The sequence below is a fragment of the Pleurodeles waltl genome, chromosome 3_1 (genome assembly GCF_031143425.1).
Source record: "Pleurodeles waltl isolate 20211129_DDA chromosome 3_1, aPleWal1.hap1.20221129, whole genome shotgun sequence".
Lineage (NCBI taxonomy): Eukaryota > Metazoa > Chordata > Amphibia > Caudata > Salamandridae > Pleurodeles > Pleurodeles waltl.
This window is the reverse complement of record NC_090440.1, coordinates 1,109,461,592-1,109,488,373: the sequence shown is the minus strand read 5'-3', so window position 1 is coordinate 1,109,488,373 and position 26,782 is coordinate 1,109,461,592. Positions and strand designations below refer to the sequence as shown.

The 26,782-nt window shown below is 43.0% G+C and overlaps 1 long non-coding RNA gene across 1 annotated transcript in view; it reads right to left on the bottom strand.

Annotated features, from left to right (window-relative positions):
• The window catches only part of LOC138284994 (uncharacterized), a 58,185-nt gene extending 38,722 nt beyond the window's left edge, over positions 1 to 19,463 (bottom strand). The window contains exon 1 of the long non-coding RNA XR_011201490.1: positions 19,432 to 19,463. This is a non-coding gene — a long non-coding RNA (uncharacterized lncRNA). The remainder of the gene's footprint in view (positions 1 to 19,431) is intronic.
• Positions 19,464 to 26,782: the final 7,319 nt, after the last annotated feature.

The following is a 26,782-nucleotide window of genomic DNA, read 5'->3' as shown; positions in this document are numbered from 1 at the left end:
AATTCAAAAGGAACCTGAGCGATTAAGCTTTGATGCTCACTGTTGTCTACTGCTACAACCTGGTGGACCACATTAGGGATACCAGCTCTTGAGACACCAGAAGACAGTGGACCCTTGTCATACTGGCTCCAGTGTCTCCCAGAGCCTCCACTGCCTCCTATTGATGGTCAGCTACTGCCTATACTTTTCAGTATTGTCAGGCATGAGGGTTCTCTGGACCACTTCACCATCTCCCAGGGAGACTGGGGCTATCTGAGCTAGCTCCCCACCACTAACTGGGGCCTACTCCTCCCCAAGTGCTACACTGGCCACCCCAACTGGCTGCCCACCGGTTGGGGGGCTGTGTCCACTTAGGAAACTTGGGACTCCCGCTGAAAAGTCCTTCCTGATTACAGGCAAAGCACTTGAGGGATCCCTTTCCCACAGGCTTTCTTGAAGAAAACCAACTCTTCTTATCTTCAACATGGGGTTGGGAATCCTTACCTTGAGTAGTAGTTTGGAGCCCTTTAAAGTACGCCTTACTTTTATCCTGTCCACACCTCCTTCTTCTGTTGGGGACTCTGCCCACCCTTGGCTGAGTCTCCCACATACAACTTCTTGTGAATCCTGGTACTCATCCAGCGGTCCACCTTCTGAGCTAGCTTCTTGGGGTCAGTAAGCCTGGTGTCAATCAAGTGCTGGCACAGCTCTGGAAATACAAACTAGACAAGTGCTTGCATACAAACAAATTGTATAGCCCTGCAAACCTGTCACCTCACTGCCCTTCACTCAACCATCCAGTGCTCTGCAGAATGAATCCTCACACTCAAGACAGGTTCCTACTCTCCCTGAACTTTCTCTTGTACATCTCTGGTTTCAGGGCCATACCTAGTGATGGGGCATCCTTCATCCTGGTATAGGTGAGCTCACTACCTACCCCTTGTGCCAACAAGATGTCCCTCCCCTCTGCTGTGAAGTAGTGTGACACTGTGCTTAACCACGGCATCTCTGTGTACAACCGCAGTCAGACCGTGCCTCTGATTATCAGAGCGCCGTCCTCCATGTTTTTGCCCAGCTCTTGCAACACGTGTCAGGAAGCATCTTTTATGCTCCTGGTCGTGTCGTCCATAGCTGTCCTTGTAATATTTTTTTATTTTCTATCGGTGGTGGACTCCTTCCTTTTTCTTTTTCTTCTTTTCTTCTGTTTTTCTGTGTTGCTGTGCTCTTGTCTTTTTCTTCTTTCTGGTCTCCAGGCTTTCTTCCTGCAGGGTACCATGTTGTCTTTTTCTGTTCCTTTTTCCCAGCATGCCCTTTTTCTCTTATACTTATACTTTTTTCCCCATTCTCATCTATGGGCCTTTTCCCAATCCAAGATGGTGTTGTTTCTTTTTCCTGTGTTGTCACTTCCTGTCTTCCAGTATATAAGTCACTCAGTCCTGATCTGCCTTGTGTTGCAAACACTTCCTCTTGGTGGTGGTCTTTGCTCCTGTTCATCGTTTGTTTTCCAGTTCCTGTTCCTCTGACTGTGAATTCTTCCTCTTTTTTCCAGTTTTCATTCCTGTTTTTTCCTCTTTTTCAAGAGCTCCTGCTTTTGAGGTTTTTCCCACTTTTGGGGTTTTTTTCCTCTGGGACTCCTTCTGGAGGGTTTGGTCATCTTTGGTGGTTTTTTGTTAAGCAGCATCGTGACTACTAGAAAGGGTCACCCCTATCTTGGTCTATCCAGAACCAGCAGAAGACCGGAACTCTTTCAAACCCTTCAGCCAAAGGTGAGAAGCATCGTGCAGACCGTTACAGATTGCAACGCCCAAAGAATCCGCGTTGTGAGACCATGGAAGGACCACAGGGAGACGTAGTAGAAAATGCACAAGCCATGCTGCAGACCGTCCAACAACAAGATCAAGAGTTACAGCACCCGTGGACTGAAAATACTGCACTAAGACAAGTTTTGTCCTCCCGATCAATGGATGTGCCACCAGTATCTGCGGGATCCTCAGAAGATAAAGGAGTTTCTGGATGCCCTAATGGTCTTCTTTGCTTTCCGTCTGCTAAAATGTTCTTCTGATAAGGCTAAAGTGGGTTATCTGATCAGTGTCTTGTCTGGCCCTGCATTAGTCTGGGCAACTCCCTTGGTTTCCGCAGAAGATCCCGTCCTGAATATTTATCCTGTCTTCTTGAAACTTTTCAAGCAGATGTTTGAAAGCCCTGGGTTAGAAGCAGTGGCAGAGGAGGCTTTATGTGATATACAGCAGGGTAATCAGGACGTTTTGAAGTATATAACCCACTTTAAACAGTTAGCAGCCAAAACCACCTAGGTGGAACGCACCTTTGTAACTTTGTTCCGCCAAGGACTGCGTGAAGAAATCAAGAATGAGTTAGTACATTCTACTCTAACCCGTTCCTTGAAAGAATGAATGGACCAAGCGATGAACTATCTATATTCTATTGAATATAGATTACGAGAGGGAAAGATGGAAAGAAGAAGAATGCGAGTACCATATCAGCCTGGAGTTAACCGTACCATCAGTCGGCGAACTGATGAAGTCTATTCTGAAGCTTCTCCATCCTCTATCAAAGAACCCATGCAGATTGATCTCGTCCGTGGTCCATTATCTGAGTCTGAAAAGGAGGATAGAAGATGAAAGGGTCTTTGCCTTTACTGTGGCAAGGCTGGCCATCTGATTCGTTGTTGCCCTGTTCGTCCTTCCAGACCTTCAGCAAACACCAAATCCCATCCCCTGTAAGGAGGAAGGAGACGGGAGGAGCTGAGGTACCATCAATATGTTCTTCCAGAGAAAGTATGTCCACCTTGTTTATCCTTTCGGTCACATTACTATGTTCACAAGGTCAGGAAGAACAACTCTCTGCTCTTGTACACTGTGGAGTTAGCAGTATCTATTTAGACCACACCTGGGCTAAGAATAAGGGGATTCCACGTATTCCTAAGGCAACCCCGGAGCAAGTACACACGGTAGATGGTTCCCCTATAACCTCTGGGCCTGTGGTTGCCTCTACTCCTAAACTTTGTTTGAATTTTGGAAGGCATCAAGAACATGTTGCTTTTGATCTTATATCATTGCCTAAATACACAATAATTTTAGGAATACCTTGGTAAACCCGGCACAACCCCTATATCAATTGGGAAATGAGAACAATATCCTTAACATCTCAGTTTTGTCAGCAATATTGCTACTCTACCAACTCATAATGGTTTCCCAAAAGATTCTATCAGTCCTCTCAGAATTCCGATAACGCTATAAATATGACTCAAGGAGTACCAGATTGTTACCAGGAATATTTTGACATCTTTCAGAAACCTAGTCATCGCATCTTACCTCCTCATCGAATCTACGACTGTGCTATTTCTCTAGTTCCGAACGAGATAGTTCCATTTCATCTAATGTATTTTTTGACAGATCAAGAAAAGAAGGTATTCAAAGAATACCTGAATGACAACTTAAAGAATGGGTTAATTACTCCTTCTTCATCTCCTGCTGGGGCTCCTCTTTTCTTCATTCCCAAGAAGACAAAAGATATGCGTCCATGTGTTGACTTTCGCAGACTCAATAAAAAAACAATCAAAGATCATTATCCCTTACCTTTAATTCGGGATATACTTGACGCCATACAAGGAGCCAAGATGTTCACTAAATTGTATTTAAGAGGTGCCTATCATCTTTTGTGAATCAAGGAAGGAAATGAATGGAAAACAGCCTTCCCTACTCCATTCGGACACTATGAATATTGTGTTATGCCTTTTGGATTAACCAATGCACCTTCTGTTTTCCAACGATTCATGGATTCTGTGTTTTCTGACTTGTTAAACCATAATGTAGTAATCTATCTGGATGACATATTGATATACTCCCGTAATCCTGAGCACCATGCTGAACATGTACTTCAGGTTTTGGAAAGACTCAAAAAGAACCAATTATATCGCAAACCAGAGAAGTGTGAATTCCACAAGGCGGAAGTTAAGTTTTTGGGGTTCAGTATTAATCAAGCAGAAATATCCATGGACCCAGACAAAGTAAGAGCCAACCTTGACTGGCCTTCTCCCTCTTCTATAAAGGAAACTCAATGTTTTCTTCGGCTTTCGAACTTCTACTGACAATTCATTCAGGATTTTGCCCACCAACAAAGTTTCATCACCCAGACTATTAAAAAAGAAAATCTGAAGAAGGGTTTTTTCTGGAGCGAAGGTGCTGAGCGGGCCTTTCAGGAGCTAAAGAAGTCCTTTACCCAAGCACCTATTTTGCGACATCCTGTTACTACTAAAAAATGTATAGTAGAGACTGATGTGTCTGAAAGAGCCATAGGAGCGGTTCTACTTCAAAATCAAGACGATGATGGATTAAAACACCCTATCTTCTAACTCTCTCACATTTCATCAGAAGCAGAACGCAATTACTCAGTACTGGAATGGGAATAACTTGCTCTCAAAGTAGCATTTAAAGAATGGAGACATTTTTTGATGGGCACTAGAGAGCCTTTTGAAGCCAGGACTGACCACCGCAATTTACAATGTCTTCGAAGCTTCTAGTGCTGTAGTAGTCGGCAAGCAAGATGGGCTTTCTTTTTTAGCCAATATGATTTTGTGTTAACTTATATACCTGGGTCCCAGAATCTCATGGCAGATGCATTATCCCGTCGATACACTGACATCGCCAATACCTCCTCTCCACAGATCATTGAGTCCAGTAGAATCATAGGGGTTACTCAATCTTTTCTGGATCGTGTCAAATCGGAGTACTAGTTCCTTCCACTTGAAGAGTAGAATAAAGTGACACCTCTTGTACGAAAAGAAAAAGACTATTTCTATCATCAAAAAACCCTTTTCTTACCTACTAAAAAAGTGCAGACTGAGGCATTACAAATGTGTCATGATTCTCCGGTGGCTGGGCATCGAGGAATCAAGAAGACCCACGAAATGTTCAAAGATCTTTTTGGTGGCCTTCCCTTAAGAACGATATGGAAATCTATGTCTCAGCTTCCCCTGTATGCACCCAAACCAAGATACCCAGAACAAAACCAACAGGTTTATTGATGTCTTTACCCGTTCCCTTAGCTCCTTGGGTTTCCTTTTCCACAGATTTCATTTGTTCCCTACTGTCTTCTTCTGGTAACCATGTAATTATAGTAACTGTTGATTCCTTCATCAAGATGGCGCATTTTACAGCCCTAAAGAAATTACCAACAGCCCCTGAAATGAGTTGCATATTCATGCAGGACATTTTCCGTCTCCATGGTCTCCCGCAAGAAGTCATTTCAGATAGAGAGCCACAATATGTGTCATGATTTTGGAGAGCTTTTTGTGCCTTAATAAACATTGATGTGTCCTTGTCCTCTGGTTTTCATCCACAAACCAATGGTCAGACTGATCGTGTGAATCAGGAACTCCAACAATACCTGAGATGTTACTGTAATGCCTCTCAAAGTAATTGGTCAGATTTTCTTGCCCTTGCTGAATTCTCCTATAACTATACAGTTCATAGTGCAACCGGCACAACATCTTTTTATTGCACCTATGGATTCCATCCTAGGGGCATGTCCATTATTCCTAGTAGGATTTTGCTTGTTCCTGCAGTCACTTCTTTTGCACGGCTAATCTGCCAAATCCAAGGCCTAATCCATACCACTCTTTTAGCCTCCAAACAAGCAATGAAATGAAAGGCGGATCGCCAACGTCAGAAGGCATCCTCTTATCAAGTAGGACAGAGGGTGTGGCTTTCCTCCAGATTCCTGCCCTCTTGGTTTTCCCTAAAAAAATTCAAACCTCGTTTTTATGGACCCTTTCGGATCCAGCAAGTATTGAATCCTGTCGTTGTTCGACTAAGGTTGCTTCATACCTGGAGAGTTCATCCTATTTTTCATGAATCCCACTTAAAACCTTTTGTTTCTGATCCGTACAACTGACATTTTCAATGACTTTCTCCTCTTTCAGTGGATGGCCATCCTGAAATGAAGTACAGGAAATTTGTGATTCTTGATATTCTCAGAACAAACTGAAGTTTTTGATCCACTGGAAGGGTTCTCCTCTCAGTAACTGCTCTTGGGAGGATGCCTCCTCTGTTCATGACCTCCAGTTGGTTCTCTTCTTTTATTCCCGTTACCCTGACAAGCCTGGAGCCTCAGGGAGGGGACCTACTGTGATGCCGCACTTAACCGCAGCGTCTCTGTGTACAACCGCTGTCGGACCACGCCTCTGATTATAAGAGTGCCGTCCTCCGCGTTTTTGCCCAGCTCTTGCGACGCGTGCCAGAAAGCATTTTTTATGCTACCGGTCGCTTCGTCCTTACCTGTCCTTGTAATATTTGTTATTTTCTGTCGGTGTTGGACTCCTTCCTTTTTCTTTTTCTTCTTTTCTTATGTTTTTCTGTGCTCTTGTCTTTTTCTTCTTTCTGGTCTCTATGCTGTCTTCTTGCAGGGTTCCATGTTGTCTTTTTCTGTTCCTTTTTCCCAGCATGCCCTTTTTCTCTTATACTGGTACTTTTTTTCCATTCTCTTCTATGGGCCTTTTCCCAATCCAAGATGGTGTTGTTTCTTTTCCCTGTGTTGTCACTTCCTGTCTTCCAGTATATAAGTCACTCAGTCCTGATCTGCCTTGTGTTGCAAACACTTCCTCTTGGTGGTGATCTTCGCTCCTGTTCGTCGTTTGTTTTCCAGTTCGTGTTCCTCTGATTGTGAATTTTTCCTCTTGTTTCCAGTTTTCGTTCATGTTTTTTCCTCTTTTTCAGGAGTTCCTGTTTTTGAGTTTTTTCCCATTTTTTTTTTTTCCCTCTGGGACTCCTCCTAGAGGGTGCGGTCTGTTGTGGCGTTTTCCTGTCAAGCAGCATCGTGGTTACTAGAAAGGGTCACCCTTATCTAGGTCTATCCAGAACCAGCAGAAGACCGGGTGCTCTTTCAAACCCTTCAGCCAAAGGTGAGAAGCGTCATGCAGATCATGACAAGTAGTTCAACAAGCCTGCACCCCAATATCTCTCAACAATCCTGTGCATGTGAAGTGCTGCCTCATTGCCCTGAAACCACCTGTGGATGTCATCCTCCTTAGTATACTCTTTCCCTAGATTCTTGAGAAGGTGCACCCTTCTCTCAGACTGCACTAATGAAATGCTGCCACCATCTGTACTGGGCCTGCTCCCTAGATCAAGCTCCTTCAAGCTCAGCTCCTGAGCTAAAAGCAATTTCCTCTCTTCTATGACAAGTTTCTATTTTTCTGCTTCCCTTTCTGAAATTCCCTCTCTTGCTGCAGCTCAAGTTTTTCTATCTCCATCTGATGCCTTCTCTCTGCTTGTTTGTCCTTCAGCTCCTCTGGGGTCAGACCTCTAGATGAAACACTGCTCCTTGCCTTGGAGAGCACCTCCTTCCTAGACAGATCCTGGTTATCCACTACATCCTGCAGGTTGTCCTCCTCTTACACCACAACAACATTCTCCTCCGCTGTGGGCACACCTGCCTTCTTTGCTGCCAACCAGGCTCGCAGCACCTTTTGCAACTCTTCCTTTTATTGAGGCATTTAATTGGACACTGGAGTTTCTTACAAAATGTTCTGAGCAGAGACATTGAGTATGTTTCCAACTTCTTGTGCTGAAACTCTACATTTGCAGCAATTGCTGGTGGCTCCCCAAATTGAGAAAAGGCAAGAGAAATCCAGAAAGGGAAAAGAACAGTATGTGGTTGCATAATGGTCTGCAATCAGACAGTAGTGTACACCAATCACTGTTTGCGAAGTACCAATACAGGTCCTATCCTCACCGCTGATCACCAATGTTAGAAATGGGGTCTCTAGTTTGCAGTCAGTCTACACCCTGTCCAAGTAGGGACCCTCATTCTGGTCAGGGTAAGGTAGTCACATACCTATGGTAACCCCTGCTCACCCCCTTGGTAGCTTGGCAGAAGCAGTCAGGCTTATTTTTAACAGCCAATGTGTAAAGAATTTGTACACACACACAGTAATACACCAGTTTAGAAAAATAGCCAATATCTATCTGAGTAAAACAAGACCAAAATGACAAAAACCCAACATACACAAGCAAACATATCACTTTTTAAAGATTTAAAGGAGTCTTCATTCTGAAAAATCAGTGGCTGTACCCTTATAGCACACAATACCTTGGATGTGTCAAAAACAAAGATGATGCGGGCCGCAAAGGAGTTGATGCGTCAGAAAAGCAAGCGGTGTGTCGATTATTTTCACACTGGACAGGCAATGTGTGGATTCTTTTCCCACCAGACTGGCGATGTGTTGATTCTTTTCTCGCCCGGCTGGCAATGTGTGGATTCTTTTCCCGCCGGATTACTGATGGGCCGATTCCTGTCTGCAGAGCAATATGGATGAAGAAAATGACACCCAGGGATGATGTGTGGAAAATCCAGATGCTCAGCAACGATGGACCCGTGCTGAAACAGGCGATGCATTGATTTTGCAGCTGCAATACAGGCACTGCATCGATTTTGCAGCCGTGGTGCAGGTGCTGCATCGATTTTTCAGCCGCAACAGCCTTTGAGCATGTATTTTCACTCAGGTTACCAGCTTCCACTTCTAAGGGCCCAGGGACTGGTTTTGGCACCGCTTAGCAAGTCAGGACTCTCAGCAGAAGAGCCGAGGCATTGGCAGATGAAGACTTTGATGTCCCTGTGGTTTCACAACAGGAAGCATTGGAGAACCTTGGAAAGCAGGATGTAGAAAGCTAAGTGCAGTCCTTTCACTCCCAGGACAGAAGCAGCAAGTAGCAGGCCAATGCAGAATAGCAACAGGCAGAGTGGCAGTTCCTCCTACAGCATCCAGTTCTTTTTCCTGGCAGAATGTCCTCAGTCCAGAAGTGTTCTGAAGTTGTAGGATCAGTATACAAATACTTATACTAATTTCTGCCTTTGAAGCATCAAACTTCAAAGGAAAGTCTTTGTGGTGCACAAGGCCATGTCTCGCCCTGTCCTGGCCCCATACACACTCTAGGGGGTTGGAGACTGCTTTGTGTGAGGAAAGGCACATCCCTATTCAGGTGCAGGTGTCAGCTCCTCCCACCACTCTAGCCCGGGAAGAGCAATCAGGATATGCAGGACACACCTCAGCTCCCTTTGTGTGACTGTCTAGAGTGAATTCACAAACGGCCCAACTGTCAGTCTGACCCAGATGAATATTCCATACCCAGTCAGCAGCACTGAATGGTGAATCAGAAAAATGCCCACTTTCTAAAAGTGGCATTTTCAAACTTAGAATCTAAAAACTAACTTCACAAAAAGATGTCTTTTTAAATTCTGAGTTCTGCGTTTACCGCCGATTCACGTGGTGCGTTGTTGATGCGCAGAAGCACGAGGACATCTCCACAAAGACGCACTAGTAACAATAACATTGCCAAAGACACACAAGGTTGCTGGAGACGTTTACCCCGTGGCCCATCACGAACCCCTAGTGTACAATATAATCGTAGCAGGTGCCGCAGTTGAAGCTCAGCTTCTGGAAAGGACAAGCCACCCTAACTCTTGGGCTTGGCACAGATAAAGCACGGCTGTGCGCTCAGAGATCCCATAGCAGAAAAGAACTAGAATCTTTCCTGGAGGTGAACTGATGATGCACTGGAGCGTAATCTGTATCTGACTGTGACGCGTGGGTTCTATCTTCCTCTGCTGGAGACACAGAGTAGAAGGTTCTCCCTTTATAAAGCACCTGTAAGCTCCGCCCGCTGAGCCACGCCCCGTCCACCCTCGAAGTAGGTAAAGGAATTCCTGCCTTTTACCACGATGATGGACAGCTTTCCAAAACGACCCCACTGCGTTTACCGCCGATTTCCGGTGGTGCGTTGTTGATGCTCAGAAGCACGAGGACATCTCCACAAAGACGCACTAGTAACAATCACATTGCCAAAAGCACACAAGGTTGCTGGAGACGTTTACCCCGTGGCCCATCAAGTACCCTTAGTGTACAATATAAACGGGGCGTATAAAAACATGCTAGGTTACGCTTACTTACATACTCGTAGAAAATACTCCGGTTGGGTAGGCCACGATGCTCATTTTACAGAAACTAAACCTCAAAGGAAACACTTACAAATATAATCGTAGCAGGTGCCGCAGTTGAAGCTCAGCTTCTGGAAAGGACAAGCCACCCTAACTCTTGGGCTTGGCAAAGATAAAGCAAGGCTGTGCGCTCAGAGATCCCATAGCAGAAAAAGATCTAGAATCCTTCCTGGAGGTGAACTAATGATGTACTGGAGCGTAATCTGTATCTGACTGTGACGCGCGGTTTCTATCTTCCTCTCCTGGAGACACAGAGTAGAAGGTTCTCCCTTTATAAAGCACCTGTAAGCTCCGCCCGCTGAGCCACGCCCCGTCCACCCTCGAAGTAGGTAAAGGAATTCCCGCCTTTTACCAGGATGATGGACAGCTTTCCAAAACGACCCCAATGCGTTTACCGCCGACTCCGGTGGTGCGTTGTTGATGCTCAGAAGCACGAGGACATCTCCACAAAGACGCACTAGTAACAATAACATTGCCAAAGGCACACAAGGTTGCTGGAGACGTTTACCCCGTGGCCCATCACGTACCTCTAGTGTACAATATAAACAGGGCGTATAAAACATTATAGGTAACGATTACTGACATACTCGCAGAAAATACTCCGGTTGGGTAGACCACGATGCTCATTTTACAGAAACTAAACCTCAACAGGAAGCACTTAGAAATATAAACGTAGCAGGTGCCGCAGTTGAAGCTCAGCCTCTGGAAAGGACAAGCCACCCTAACTCTTGGGCTTGGCAAAGATAAAGCAAGGCTGTACGCTCAGAGATCCCATAGCAGAAAAGATCTAGAATCCTTCCTGGAGGTGAACTGATGATGTACTGGAGCGTAATCTGTATCTGACTGTGACGCTCGGGTTCTATCTTCCTCTGCTGGAGACACAGAGTAGAAGGTTCTCCCTTTATAAAGCACCTGTAAGCTCCGCCCGCTGAGCCACGCCCCGTCCACCCTCGAAGTAGGTAAAGGAATTCCCGCCTTTTACCAGGATGATGGACAGCTTTCCAAAACGACCCCAATGCGTTTACTGCCGATTCCGGTAGTGCGTTGTTGATGCTCAGAAGCACAAGGACATCTCCACAAAGACGCACTAGTAACAATCACATTGCCAAAGGCACACAAGGTTGCTGGAGACGCTTACCCCGTGGCCCATCACGTACCCTTAGTGTACAATATAAACGGGGCATATAAAACATGCTAGGTAACGCTTACTGACATACTCGTAGAAAATACTCCGGTTGGGTAGGCCACGATGCTCATTTTACAGAAACTAAACCAATAACAATAAAATACACACACACTCTTTTAAACCTGTCTGACTAAGTATTTTTTACCCATGATTCTAATTATGTATTGTATGTGCATATGTGTGTCTATTCATGTGTGTGTGTGTATAAATATATATATATATGTGTATGTATGTGTATATGTTGTTTCTGTGCCTGGCATGTTTGTGGATCATTGCATGGGTTGTTATACTAGATATCTATGAATTTCTGCTCTCTTTTTATCACACTTATCTACTCATCACTCTTATGTCATGTCTCTATCAAACTATCCTCCATTCTCACTCGGACTCATCCCAAATCCCTTCGACCACTTTCATCTCCTAAATATCTCTGCCTAAGCTCTTCCCTCCACCTCCACATCTAACTCACCAAACCTCACTCTACCTCTGTGACCTCCCACACAACCCTACTAAATTCTCCTGCATTCATCTCACCCTACTACTATGCTATCCCTAACCCTTCCACATCCTCTTTCTCCTCCGCTCCCCTTTTATTCATCTCAAGCCTTTGGATTGAGTAAATGAAGGATAAACTCCCAATTAACACTTCTGGATTTCTTTCCTCCTCCACCCCTCCATTACTCCAGTCAATCTAACTAACAAACTCTCATATCCGCAACTCAAATTAACTCATAATAATACTAAAACTGTACTCCTTATTTAAATTATACTAATCCATCACTAATTCTTGTTGGGTACCGGAGTAGCGTGCTACTCATCGAAAAGCGCTTCGACGCCTTGTCAGGGGTAGTAAGCGCTATATAAATACGATCACAATTACAATTACAATTACACTCCACATCTCCACTGCTCCCAAAGGGAAACTGCACTTAAAAGATATTTCAAGGCAATCCCCATGTTACGCTATGGGAGATATTGGCCTTGCAGTAGTGAAAAACAAATTTAACAGTATTTCACTATCAGAACATATAAAACACACTAGTACGTGTACTACCTTTTAAATACACTGCCCCCTTCCCATGGGGCTGCCTTGGGTCTACCATAGGGGTGACTTACATGTAGTGAAAAGGGAAGGTTTGGCACAGCCAGGTGATGGAGAACAAGTGAATCACCCAGCAGCAATGACCAGTACCTGAGACGACCTGCTGTCAAGCATGTCCCCAATATGTAAGGCCAAAGACTTGAAGAAGAGCATGAGACAAAAAAGCTGAGTGAGAAAGGCACGTCTGCATCTGACTGTCTAATGGCTTCCTCTTGGCAATAGGCAAGGATTTACAAATGTTGTTGTTGGATGGCAAGCTCCTGGACCATTCTGCATGTATTTTTTTTTAAACGTCTTTTCATTACTTTTAGTTTCATAACAAACACAGACAATGTCAGGCTCAAGCAGTTAGTGCTTAGCAACAGGACGATGGAAACAGTTTGCAACACCCCCTCTGTCGGAGCTAACCCTTTAGAAATATAAAAGTGGACTGTACTCCACAATGTCCACTTCTTAATCATCTGTTGCTCTTCAGTACACAGATCCTCAGTCTGATATGTCATCATCTTCCTGGATGGAGTGCCATTTGCCCCAAATCCTTTCCCATTTTTTAACACACCCTCTCCCTTGATATACCACTTTTTACTCATTTTGACACCAGTCCATGTTCTTCTGCCAATCATGAATCCCGGGAGGCATTGGTGCTCCCCACATACGTGCTATAGTCCTTTTGGCCATCCTGACCCCCACCTCTAATCTTAATGTGGTGTATTCTGGCCACGTCCACTCACCTTTCACAGTAAGAAGCCATTTAGCATCCAACGGGATCCCTGCTCTTGTCACTCTCGCCATCCACCCCGTAACATTGGACGAATAAGTCTGAATTATTGGACACAACCACAGTATATGCATGAATGTACCTTCCTGCCCACCTCTCTGTATGCAGCCCCTTGAGGACGCCCTCCCCAACTCATATAGCAGTGTTGTTGCATAGTAGGATCTATGAAAATTGTGGAGTTGGATGGGGTGAAACCCAGCCTGTATTGCTATAACTCTTGGACTTTGTAGCACTTCGCCCCATTCTTCATCATCAAAATCACCCAAGTTTGCCTCCCACCTAGCGATCAGGGGCCCAGAACTTTTGGGGCATTATTCATAATGTTTTTATACATTAGGGAGATGGGTTTCTCTAGCATAGGATCCATTAGAAGCCGATCCTCAAGCGGAGAAGCTTCCGCTACCTGCAACCCCCAGGCAAGATGGGCAGCGAGGGCGTTCATCACCTGTCGACAGTGGTAGTGCTCAGAGTCAGCCAATTGAAATGTGGCCTGCAGTTCTCCCAAAGGGCTGCCCCCCCCCATTCTACCAAACATCTCCCAGTCATTCTATACCTAGGAGCTGCCATTTTGCTAATCCCTCAAGTCCTCCCACCTCTGACAAGGGATCACTATCACAAAGTGGCCTTTGTTCTGTCATTTTACCTACCCATCCTAAAAATATCAGGGTCGTCCCCCTGGTTCAACCACTGTTTGAGTATGCAAAGTCGGGCCCATTTCCATCTGGTCCTAAAGAGCATGGCAGGATAGTCCCTGGCACCCATCTCCTCCCTGTCCACCCGGACTGCTGGTTCTTGTGGATCGCTATAGACCCAGTGATTAATGACTATCAACTGGGAGGCCCAGTAGTATTTCAGAATATCCAGGATTGACAGACTTCTATCATAAACCCCTTTTTGAAGCTTGGTCAGTGCTATTCAGTGGGTCCCCCGTCCCAAAGGATAAGTCGATCTTCCTCTTCTACCATGTGAAAGAAGGATCTCAGTATTTGGAATTGTGTGTTCTGCAAGACGTATAACAAATGGCACAGAGCCATCATTTTATATGGGGATGCTCTCCCCATCAGGAAAAGTGGCAGTGTTCGCCAGTGAGCTACATCTCGACGTAGCCTGTCCAGTATGACATACAGGTTCTTGTTCAGGAATTCCATTGTATCCCAAATAATATAGATACCCAAATAAGTAAAACCATTTGGTTCCACTGCCAATGCTGTCCCACTTGGCAAGCATGGCATCCCCCCTGCAAGCATTAACAAGCAGGAACTATCCGAATGTATGCAATAACCTGAGTGGTTTCCGAATATACAGAATACCTGCAACACTTTACCTATGGACATGGTTGGGTTACCCAGGTAGAGCAGAACGTCATCCGCATAAAGAGATATGTGTTCCTCCCAAGCTCTCATGCCCCTTATTCCCCAAATAAGCTGATCAGTCCGGATCTAGGCTGCCATTGGTTCTAGCACTAGGTTTAATGTCATGGGGGAGAGCGGGCATCCTTGCTGGGTACCCCTACTCAAGCCAAACCATCGGGACAACACACCGTTAACTCTGACCCTCGCCACCAGGTTAGTGTATAGAAGTCAGACACAGTCACAAAAACCACAGCCAAATCCTGGACACCAGAGGAAAGCACAGAGGTAGTCCGACTCTAAACTGTTGAATGCCATATGTGCATCTAACTAGTTACAGCCGGATCTACCTGATTGTCCTGTGTCATGGGCAACACACCATATAATCGCCGCAGATTGAGACGTGTCCCCCTGTGGCATCAAGGCCGAGTGGTTGGGGTGTATAATTGTAGTGATGATATTCCGCAATGGAAGTGCTGGTACCTTAGCCAGCACCTTGGCTTCTACATTCAAAGCGATATTGGAATGAAGGATGAGCATTCCGTGGGAGGTTTATTTTTCTCTGGGAGCAAGCAGTACAATAGTTTCAATTCTTTGATCAAGTGGGCGTTCTCCCTCTTCACGCACCGCTTGGTACATAGCAAGTAAATGTTTGGATATCCTTGAAGCCATTCCTTTGTATATTTCAACCAGTATGCCTTTGGGACCAACCACCACCACTTCATATTTCAACTGGAATGGTGACAATGGGACTTGAGGTCTTGTCTACACTATCTATTTAGGGGTCAGGGGACCAAACTCCTCCTGCCTGTCACTTGAGTAGTGATAGCAGCCTGGGGAAGGGCTAAGAGATCCATGGAATGGTATGGCAGGCCCACGAGGGAAACACCGATGTGGAAGGGGCACTGGGTCCCCAAGTTGAGGAAACTGAAGGGGTTTCAGTCCTGGGATTTATTAGGTATCTCTAAAGTGGGTGAATTGATAGAAAATAGGACCTTCATGCCATTCTCCACACTTCAGAGTGAGTATGAAATGCAGGAAAATCATTTTTTTTTAATATATGCAGGTGCAACATCCACTGAGGGCAGAAAGTCTTCCAGGCCAGGGTATCCCCCACTTTGCCTCGCTGCAAGGGAGGTTGCTGATTCAGGAAGTGGGGAGAGGTGCGATCTCTCACACATATAAAACTGTTAATAATAATATGCCTAATACCCTGACTGGTCTGCGAGCGAAATGGCTGGATGAGGAGGAGGACATGAAGGACGTTGACTGGGAAGCAGCCCTAATACACACTAGGGAAGTGGCTATAAAAACACGGATGCACCTGGTCCAATTAAACATTTTACACCGAGTATATTATGATAGGCTTCACCTGCAAATCATGGGGAGAGCCACAGGCCCACACTGCATGAGATGTAATGAAGTTGAGGGCTCCTTCTTCCACACTATCTGGGACTGTCCCCAAACACAGGCCTACTGGAGAGCGATCACTAGGGAACTTAGTGCCATGCCTTCAATAGCCCTTCCATTAGACCCGAAGGGGCAAATTTATGGAAACATGGTGCATCATTTATGATGTGCCACTTTTCTAGCACCCCCTTGAGTCCCCCTAGCAACACCATGTGTGCACCGCATTTACAGTACATTGCACCTTGGCTGTTGTGTCCACATTAGCATCATAATGTATGGCGCTAATGTGGTGCTTTTCCATAAATTATGGAGCTAGTGCAGCAAAGCACAGGGAGGCCCATTGTTTTCAATGACAGCATCATCTTAATGCCTGCCGTAGGCAGGTGTTAATAATGATGCTAAAAATGGCACAGTGAAATATGGTAAATTTCACTGTGCCATTTTTCTGTGCCTCCCTACGTGGGAATGCACCACTTGCATATATTTTGCCTGGTGCAGGCATAATGTGGCACAAGAGTTTACAAAGTGGCGCAATCCTTGCCTTGTGCCACTTTGTAAATATGGCATGTGGGAAATGCCACCTTAACGCCACATTTGCGTAAAAATAAAATGCCACAAATGTGGTGCAAGGTGGCACTAGGGGCATCATAAATATAAAGTTCCTCCTCCTGGGAATCCCTAATGATATTGATTTACCCTGAGCCCAAATCATCTTCTGTGCCTAATAGTGGATAAATTAGATGTTGCTCACTAATGGGGGTCTGATGAGTGCCCCACATAGCAGGAATAGAAAAGAGGCATGGACATGTATATTGTGGCTGAAAAAGTCACCTGCGTCAGAAGAGGTTGTCCCCGAAAATTTCACAAGGTGTGGATTAAATGGATGGAATACTATTCTTTAGATGTCCTGGAAAACAATGGGCCATAGAGTGCAGGCAGGTCTTAGTGACTGTTTTTATCTGAATGATTGAATGACAGTCGGCTTGGGGTGGGGGGGCAGGGAAGTCATGGGTTGTTACCTGTTATGATTATTGACGTGTGAACATTAAGTGGGTTCCATAGTCCTGTTAACTACCATTTGTCCATGCTATAATGCCAAAACAAATAAAATATTTTAAAAAGGTCTTCCTCTTCTTTAAGTAGTTAGTCTACACCCATTTAACCACAACATTTGAAAAGTGTGTTTTATTCAAGTGGCTGTACTTGTATTCAAGTACATATTTACAATTATGTTTAAATAAACTGAGTAGTGCTTTTGGATATATCTCAGAAGTACATGAATGTCTTGCTTAATCTGCATAAAAACGTAACTCTATTATCATCTTTATAGAAGTATTTCCATTCACTTGGTATGGTCAAGTATAAATCCAGAAACCAAATAAAAGTTTGTCTATTTACTAAAAAGTTTAAATAGTGGCTATTGAAAGGTTGGAAAAGAGATCTCATAAATGTACCGTTTTTACGTAATTTGTTTAATTTTATCAGGATTGAAACCACATTGAAAGCAGCAGAGTGGGGTACTACATATAGCGGTTGCAATCAACGGTATGGACACATTTGCTAATGTTTGCAAGGGCAGTCGTGCAATGCAACAGGAAGCAAAAGAAAGCATATTTGTATTTACCATTGTGAGGGCCGGCACGTGCAGCACCCCGGCAATCTCTAGTAAAGGTGGGTCTATATTTCATGGAAAGTATCGCTCGGAAAATACAGATTCTTAAAGTTTGTAATCAAAGAACAATGTGCTACGGCATTTGTTGAATTAATGGTTAAATTACAGGAAAAAATGAGACCACTTCACGCTAACGCAAATCAGTAACCATGGTAGTTAGTGCCATACACATGCGAATGGCAGATCATATGGGCTTCTTGGACATCCATTTATTAGAGCGCATGTTCCTGAAATGTTTGAGGTTGGGAAACAGTGCTTGAAAGAATGGGGCTTTGGTGAATAAAAGACAGCTCATTTTTCATTTATTAAAGAGAAGGACAGCTCTCTTTCCTTATAGAATTTATGCCACGCTTTACATGCAGATCGAAATAGAGGAGTGGGAATAGGAATCGAGAGGCGGAAAGAGAGACAGTGAAAGACAGACAGGTAGACACCGAACAAGAAAAGCTTGCTTTAAAGAGAGAGAGTAAAAGCAAATATGGCAGCAAAGAGGAAGAAATATGGACTGGGTGCCACATTTGGGCAGCACATATTCAGTAGAATTTGATGTTAAAGTCACCAAACACCGATAAGGATTCTTCTCTCGCGCCGTGATAAAGCATCTCTCCCCTGAACAGGCTCTGCAGACAGCAGCAGTGCATCTGTGCCTCGTGAATGCCAATGAAGGGCCCGGCGCAAGTGAATCAGGAACTGCGGGGTCTTAAAAACCAGTAGAATGGAAATAAATGCCAGGCTAGATATTTTTCTTTTCCCTTTGCTTAGATGTGCGCAGAGTTAAAGACATGGCATGCCAAACCTTTACAGACCGGTCTCCAGAAATCGACGTTTCTCCAGTGTCTCAAACTCTCCATGTGCCTCTGGACAGCACACGGACTTCTTATGTGTCCACAAGTTACCCAGTCACCGGGCCGTGTGTACAAGCGCCTCACGCTGCTTCCCCATGTGCCACACTGAGCGTGGTACAAGCTTCATGCTTCTCACGTCTCTCCGGATACACAAGCTTCTTATACTACCTGTCCATGCTGCGAAACCGGGCGCCACCTATTGTCTGTGCAAACGTTTCAAGGTCCTTACATTGAATTACAAAACTGCAAGGGCACACGCTACAAGTTCAATAAATTCAATAGATCTTGATTTTATCGGATATTAACAAAAGTCCTCCTTCAAATAACTTCTTATGTTGAATCAGATTGTATTTTGTGCTTCTTGAAAAAATGGCTTCCAAAAATTGTTCACAACTCTATGGATCAACATGTGTTTCGTCTGGGGAATACCCCTTGACTTCATCAGGAATTACTACAATAAACATTTTCATTGCATACATAATTAACATAAAATAGTAAATTACTAAACAAATCCTTCAACCTCCAAGTGACACACTTAATGCATGCTTCAATGTGAAACCCGTGATCTTTTGTCGGTGTGCAACAATATTCCCATATCTTCCATACAGATCGTAGTGCTATTCTCATGTATATCCCAATTATTAAAATACAACCATAAATAAATAACCCTTTCCATATAGACAGACCTAGACAAACCGTGGCCTCACAAAAAGTGGAAAGCATGCTAGAACGTGTAACAGTAAAGTAAATGCCATTTATGCCGTCCTAGGCACAAATTAGTGAAATGTGAACTTATACCTCTTAGTATTCCTTCTAAAATGTTCCCTTGTGCTGCCAGATTGGTCCTTCATACTAAAAAACATACAATTTCAATCGTTACTATATTTTCATATGTCTAATTGTGCCTCATATACCTTACAGTGCAGAGTTGCACCCACGCCGCTTACCTGAATGTATATATTTAATTTCAAACTTACATTTCGGGATGCCTTTCAACCAAAAGACAGCGTATCCTAGAAATATCCACGCTAATTAATGACTATAATAATAAACTTAAAAGGACAGAATCATTTTTTCCATCTCGACATACTCTTACCTTGTTCCTTTCTTTTCCGTGTTCCGTCCGTGAGTGCGTCGGAAGAACAACAAAAGAGGAACTTCGTTTCAACATCGGCGTTTTAAAGCCTGCCAACAACGCGCACAAAAATAAAAAAAGGACTTCCTATCCTCCATAACAGAGAAGACGGATTTGTCTTTGTTTCCAGTTACTTTTCCTTTTAATATCTTAGAATCTTTGTCACCAAGCAACACCACAATTAGGTGTATAATTCACACAGTATGCCTCATTACTTGTAAGTCTTTAGCCCGCATAGTCCTTATAAATGGGTACTAACGTAATGTCCAAACCTGTGCTCTTGTTGTTGCGACCAGTTCCCTCAAATTTCAGGATCATGGCATGGGCAACTTTAAATATATAACGCTAAACAATACTGTTCGTAATATAATCACGCCAACCAAATATTAGGCCACATTAAAGGCATCTCCATGTTTCTTTAACTCTAAATTATTAATCTTATCACATCAACCCTTAAAAGACCTATACATTTGTATCTTTAATTGTATCTACTTTTTAAATACTGAACCCTGCATATCTTCAAGATAAGTATCTCTACCACACATGGACCCTTTTACCCTAATAGTATGCTTTTCCAAAATTTGGGTATCTCCATTAAATATTATTATGAAGAATTGTGAATTTTTTTTGTTTCAAATCTCATAATCCAATTAGTTAGCCTCTCCTTATCTATCACCAAGAAAATACTCCATTTCATGATCGGAATTCAAACCTCGCTCTATTGCCCCTAGGCGCATAATTCAAACGGATTCCTTCCTTCTTAGGGCTAATTCCCTATTGCCACCACGTGGATTTTGTTAACACTGTTCAAACCCAAAGAACTAAAAAATCTTTGTGGGCTCCCTGTATCTCACATACCCTCATGTGAGAAGCTATGGGATAACGCTCATCCTCCTGTCTTATTGTTCTCCAATGTTCCGAAACTCTTATTTTGAGGGGACGAATAGTACTACCCACATATATCTTTCCACACTTACAAATAAGCATATATAATTACATATTTGGTATTGCAATCTATATGAGATTTAATAGTATATTTATTGTGCATATTGATGCACATGTATTCTGAGCACCTTTTGTTATATTAGCAACACTTATGGGCAGTATTTAAGTTGAATGGTGTGGCGCATAGTACTATGTAATTTGTGAAACACTACACATCCCAGAATGCCACATAAAGGCATGGCTTAGAGGAAGATTATAAGTAGTGCATGTAAAGGATTAATGATTTACCGTGATCAAGACCGGGAAGGTGGAAACGCGTTGGTGTCAGTTGGTTGAGTTTTCGTGTACTAAATAAAAGAAGATTACTGGAATCCTGTGTGTGCGGCATCTTTAACTTCAATGTTAAATTTGTATCAAGATTAATGGGAATTAGGTCCTTCCCCGATGCCGGCACCGATGCAGAGAGCGCCTCTTTTTTGGATCTGTTGGAGTTTGAAGTGATATATATATATATATATACTTAATACCAAAGGTACAGGGAGTGCAGAATTATTAGGCAAATGAGTATTTTGACCACATCATCCTCTTTATGCATGTTGTCTTACTCCAAGCTGTAAAGGCTCGAAAGCCTACTACCAATTAAGCATATTAGGTGATGTGCATCTCTGTAATGAGAAGGGGTGTGGTCTAATGACATCAACACCCTATATCAGGTGTGCATAATTATTAGGCAACTTCCTTTCCTTTGGCAAAATGGGTCAAAAGAAGGACTTGACAGGCTCAGAAAAGTCAAAAATAGTGAGATATCTTGCAGAGGGATGCAGCACTCTTAAAATTGCAAAGCTTCTGAAGCGTGATCATCGAACAATCAAGCGTTTCATTCAAAATAGTCAACAGGGTCGCAAGAAGCGTGTGGAAAAACCAAGGCGCAAAATAACTGCCCATGAACTGAGAAAAGTCAAGCGTGCAGCTGCCACGATGCCACTTGCCACCAGTTTGGCCATATTTCAGAGCTGCAACATCACTGGAGTGCCCAAAAGCACAAGGTGTGCAATACTCAGAGACATGGCCAAGGTAAGAAAGGCTGAAAGACGACCACCACTGAACAAGACACACAAGCTGAAACGTCAAGACTGGGCCAAGAAATATCTCAAGACTGATTTTTCTAAGGTTTTATGGACTGATGAAATGAGAGTGAGTCTTGATGGGCCAGATGGATGGGCCCGTGGCTGGATTGGTAAAGGGCAGAGAGCTCCAGTCCGACTCAGACGCCAGCAAGGTGGAGGTGGAGTACTGGTTTGGGCTGGTATCATCAAAGATGAGCTTGTGGGGCCTTTTCGGGTTGAGGATGGGGTCAAGCTCAACTCCCAGTCCTACTGCCAGTTCCTGGAAGACACCTTCTTCAAGCAGTGGTACAGGAAGAAGTCTTCAAGAAAACATGATTTTCATGCAGGACAATGCTCCATCACACGCGTCCAAGTACTCCACAGCGTGGCTGGCAAGAAAGGGTATAAAAGTAGGAGATCTAATGACATGGCCTCCTTGTTCACCTGATCTGAACCCCATTGAGAACCTGTGGTCCATCATCAAATGTGAGATTTACAAGGAGGGAAAACAGTACACCTCTCTGAACAGTGTCTGGGAGGCTGTGGTTGCTGCTGCACGCAATGTTGATGATGAACAGATCAAAACACTGACAGAATCCATGGATGGCAGGCTTTTGAGTGTCCTTGCAAAGAAAGGTGGCTATATTGGTCACTGATTTGTTTTTGTTTTGTTTTTGAATGTCAGAAATGTATATTTGTGAATGTTGAGATGTTATATTGGTTTCACTGGTAATAATAAATAATTGAAATGGGTATATATTTGTTTTTTGTTAAGTTGCCTAATAATTATGCACAGTAATAGTCACCTGCACACACAGATATCCCCCTAACATAGCTAAAACTAAAAACAAACTAAAAACTACTTCCAAAAATATTCAGCTTTGATATTAATGAGTTTTTTGGGTTCATTGAGAACATGGTTGTTGTTCAATAATAAAATGAATCCTCAAAAATACAACTTGCCTAATAATTCTGCACTCCCTGTATACGCAAATAAGGTAGTAAGACTGTAAACGTTTGTTAAAAAACATTTGAAATCTACTGAAAAACTAAAGGATAAAGTGGAGCTATAAATAGGTCTTCTAGAAATAAAAATAAAAAAAAAACTCTGAAAATAACCAGCTATACATAAATGACCAAAGTATAGCGTGCACTGCCTCGGACTTCAGATGTGTTCATAATATAATATGTGATATCACGAGCAGTGCATCATCGGGTTGTATGACGGAACCACGCATGCCTTTACAAGGCCATCATTACAACGTCTGAGTCTTTACCATGCATGCATTTACAACAATATTTTTACCTAGCATATGCCTTTGCCACGAAAAACATGAACATTTTGTTGTAAAGGTATGATTGATATATTGATATGTGTGGTAAAAATGTAGTTAGAAAGTATAATTCATATATACATATATATATATATATATATATAATTCTTCAACAGATGGACTGATGGCCATCAGACAGCTGCACCGATCCCATCGGATATATTCCACAAATTCAATACGCTCGTATTCAGTTCAAAGATTTATTTGCTTCCACAGGTAACACAGAGTCCTGAAATGCAGTGTCTGTCAACGCGTTTCGGCAAAACGCCTTCTACTGGACACCTAAATATATATATATATATAAAATATATATATACACACACACACACAGATTCATACAGGTATATGTATGTTTATGTGTGTGTGTGTGTGTGTGTGTGTGTGTGCATATAAATATATATATATATATATATATATATAGATATATATATATATAAATATATATATAGATATAGTTATAGATATTACCTAGTGACGGTCGCCACTAGGTAGTTATAGTTAGGTCCTAGTTCTTTGGAAAAAGCACTTTTTTGTTATGCTGATATCTTTGGCGCTGTTTGATGAATCTTCACAAAATGTTCAAAATTTTCAGCGTCTGTCTGGAGAGTTTTGTGGTGATCCATCAAGTGGGGGCTGTAAAAAAGGGGGGGTCTCAAAAAGCTTTTTCCCCATGCATTTTTCCATAAGGATTTTGAACAGGAATAGCGCCTGAACTACTTGATGGAATTACACCAAGTTTGGCAGAATGGTAGCTCTTGGTCCTGAAAGCAACCTTTATGTTGTTTGGTGCAAATCTGTTCAGTATTTTTTGAGTAACTAAAGAAAAAAACAAATATATATATATATATATATATATATATATATATATATATATATATATATATATATATATATATATGATATATGAGAAGGCTCCGCAAACCCTCCTGATCTTGTGCTGAGATCTGATTGACTGCCAACACTTCAACAAGGAAGTGCTGGAAGCCATGTTGCGACTCGGCTTCAGCTAAGTCCCAGATAAAAAGGTAAAAGATAAGAAAAAGGGTCGGGGTAGGGACACCCTGACCCCTTGGCTCACAGCATGTGACATCAAAGGGGCATCATTGGAAGTGGCATCAAAGGAAGTGGTATTACAACCCATAATCTTACAGGAAGTGATATCACAAATATGTGATATCTGATCTAAAGGCCTCACTCATTTGTTCAAAAGGTTCATTAGGAGTACATTTGAGCAAATTACCACATTTAACAAATGAGACTTTGTGTTGGTGGGTTTGGGTGGTAATAGGGGTTGCCTGCAGGGTCTGGCCAGAGGCCAGGCCCTTCATCCAACCCCTGCTGCGTATAACCAAAGGCTGTGTGCAGTGCAGGGTTGGGTCGGTATAGGTGTTGGCTGCAGGGCCTGGCTGCAGGCCAAGACCTGCAGCCAACTTCTGTCATGCATGGCTGAAGGCCATGCGAGGCGGTGGTTAGATTAACATATGGTAATGAAAATTACTTTACGTTAAAAAAACATAGAAAATCACACACAAAAAAAGATTACATGGATGTTATAGTTAGGAAACAGAATTTAAAAAAACTCAACATCACTGATGATGGCTCAAATGACATCGGATTGTTGATATCACTGATGATGTAACTATTAACACTAAATTAATTTACTGTATAGAGAAATTGAACGTACATATGTGGGTGCACAGCCCACTTAACCATTGATCAGTTACTGTCTCCCTAGTTGGGGTCGTAACTGATTCACGAAATGTAAGCTGTCCCTGCGGGACAGTTTCTCACTTGGGAATCATGTTGGCACCCCCAAGAGGAGCAGGAAGTGGTCTAGAAGACCGAGGCATGCTCCCAGGGATGGTTTCTCAAACTGGGATCTTTTCTAAAAGCAACACCTGTGCCTTTAATGGATATGGACTGCTTAAAAAATGTTTTTCATCTAGGAATCTAAGTGCAGGAGATCAAGATCTGCTGTCTCTTGCCCACCTCCATGCCTGCATTTAGTTGACCAAGGGGATCACAAATTGTGACATGTCTAATTAGTATTCATTTGGCAGGTCATTCTACAACTGCTCCAAATGGAAATTTTGCCAACTAACCTATTAGTGAGTAAACTGCACTGCAAAATTACAGGCAAATCTTAAACAGACGCTGCACAATTTTGATATTTTGGAGGTACACAAAAAATTTATACATTTTTCTTTCATTAGTTCCTCCCCATGCACCCCTTCCCCACATTCCCCATCCATGCGCTGCACGCTTTACAATCCCAAGCATCAGACTGCTCAAGCATCTCAGACACTAGCATTACTTATCCAAAATAAAAGAGTTTGCGTTACTTATTGAGTGTGCTTACCCCTTTCCAATAGTGGTTTGGAAAGATCTGTCTACAAGGTACTTTGAAATAATCTGGTGAAAAGCCATCAGTTTTAAGGATGACTGTAAAAAGGAAATCATTATTAATCCAGTAAATCAAGGTCTGGCACATTAGGTTTAGCACCACATAAATAACTGCACTTAAGAAAATGTTACATGGTGGTATCGTTTTTGAAGCAAATTAGAAAAAAAATAATGTCACTGTAGAGGTAGTGCTTTTCTTCTATACTATACAGTACTTGAACAACTAAAATCATATATGAATCCGCAGAATCTATGTAGCCGTGTGATATACAGTCAGTCATAGCATGTGCCAGTGGACATTCCATCAAAATTCTGGTCCAAATAAAAATACCATTACTATTGCTGCATCAGATGTTAGAGTGGGCTGAATTTATACCAGAGTGCTCCTAATACACTCAGCTGTGGTGCCATTAAAATCAGCTCAATATGCCAGAGTTCTGTCCAGATGATAAGCATACAGTTTCATATGACAGGAGTGCTCATTGATGAGCCAAGAGAAATGCTCAATATGGCAGCAGTGCTGCTCAATAGGCTTTGGTGCCTCTTAATGTACCTGAGCACTGTCCAATGATCCCTGACAATTACTCAGGGTGTTGGGGGTTTATAAGCGACACTGAGGAAGTGGCAGTTTTGGGTAACTCCTTCACCCACTACTTTGGGCCCCATTACTATTGTCCCGAGGCTCTAGAGCTTGCTGCTTACATCCCTTTTAAGGAGCATCCATGGAATCCTGGAAAGTAACCTCTCTGCTCTTATGCCTCCCCTTTTTCCTGTAGCGGCATAGTGAGGTGAGTGTAGCAGTTTGACATTTTCAAACCATTAAACTCATTGCCTATGAAATTTCTAGAAATTGTGGCTCACCTGCATGGTGTCAATGACAGAAAGCAAACACAGCCAAGGGCCTTGATTAATTTGGCTCTTCCCGTCACTTTTTTCCTTCGATAAAATCTCAACACCTCCCTATTTGCTGATGATAGACTCCGGATTGGATGAGAGCTGTGATTATTTAATATCTCTGTTACCTCACCAGGACGTGTAATATGGCTAAAATCTTGCCAAGCGGCTTGTTACTATTATCAAAAGAAAATCGTGCACAGAAGGATCCAGGCTTCCCTTTAACTATTTCTGACAGTGCATATTCCCTGGGCTGTCCGCTGTGTGTAATTATATGTAACTCAGAGTTTACATAGAAAGAACGTTTTTTTTCTTTGCTGATAACTTTGGTCCTGTTTGAAGAATCGTCCACCTCAGCTCCTTCCTGGAAAGTTTTGGGGTGATCTGTGCAGCGCGGGCTGAGAAAATGGGGAGGGGGTGCACAAAACACCTTCCCCCCATGCTAATTCCGTAGTGAAATTAGACAACGCAAAGCAATAAATAGCTTAACAGAATTGCACCAGATTTGGAAGAAAGCTAGATATTTGGCTAGAATGCACACTTTTTGTGATTTAGTGTAAATCTGTTCAGCAATTTTAGAGAAATTAGGGTTTAATATCGGTATCTATTGCCACAGGACTCTCTCAGTAA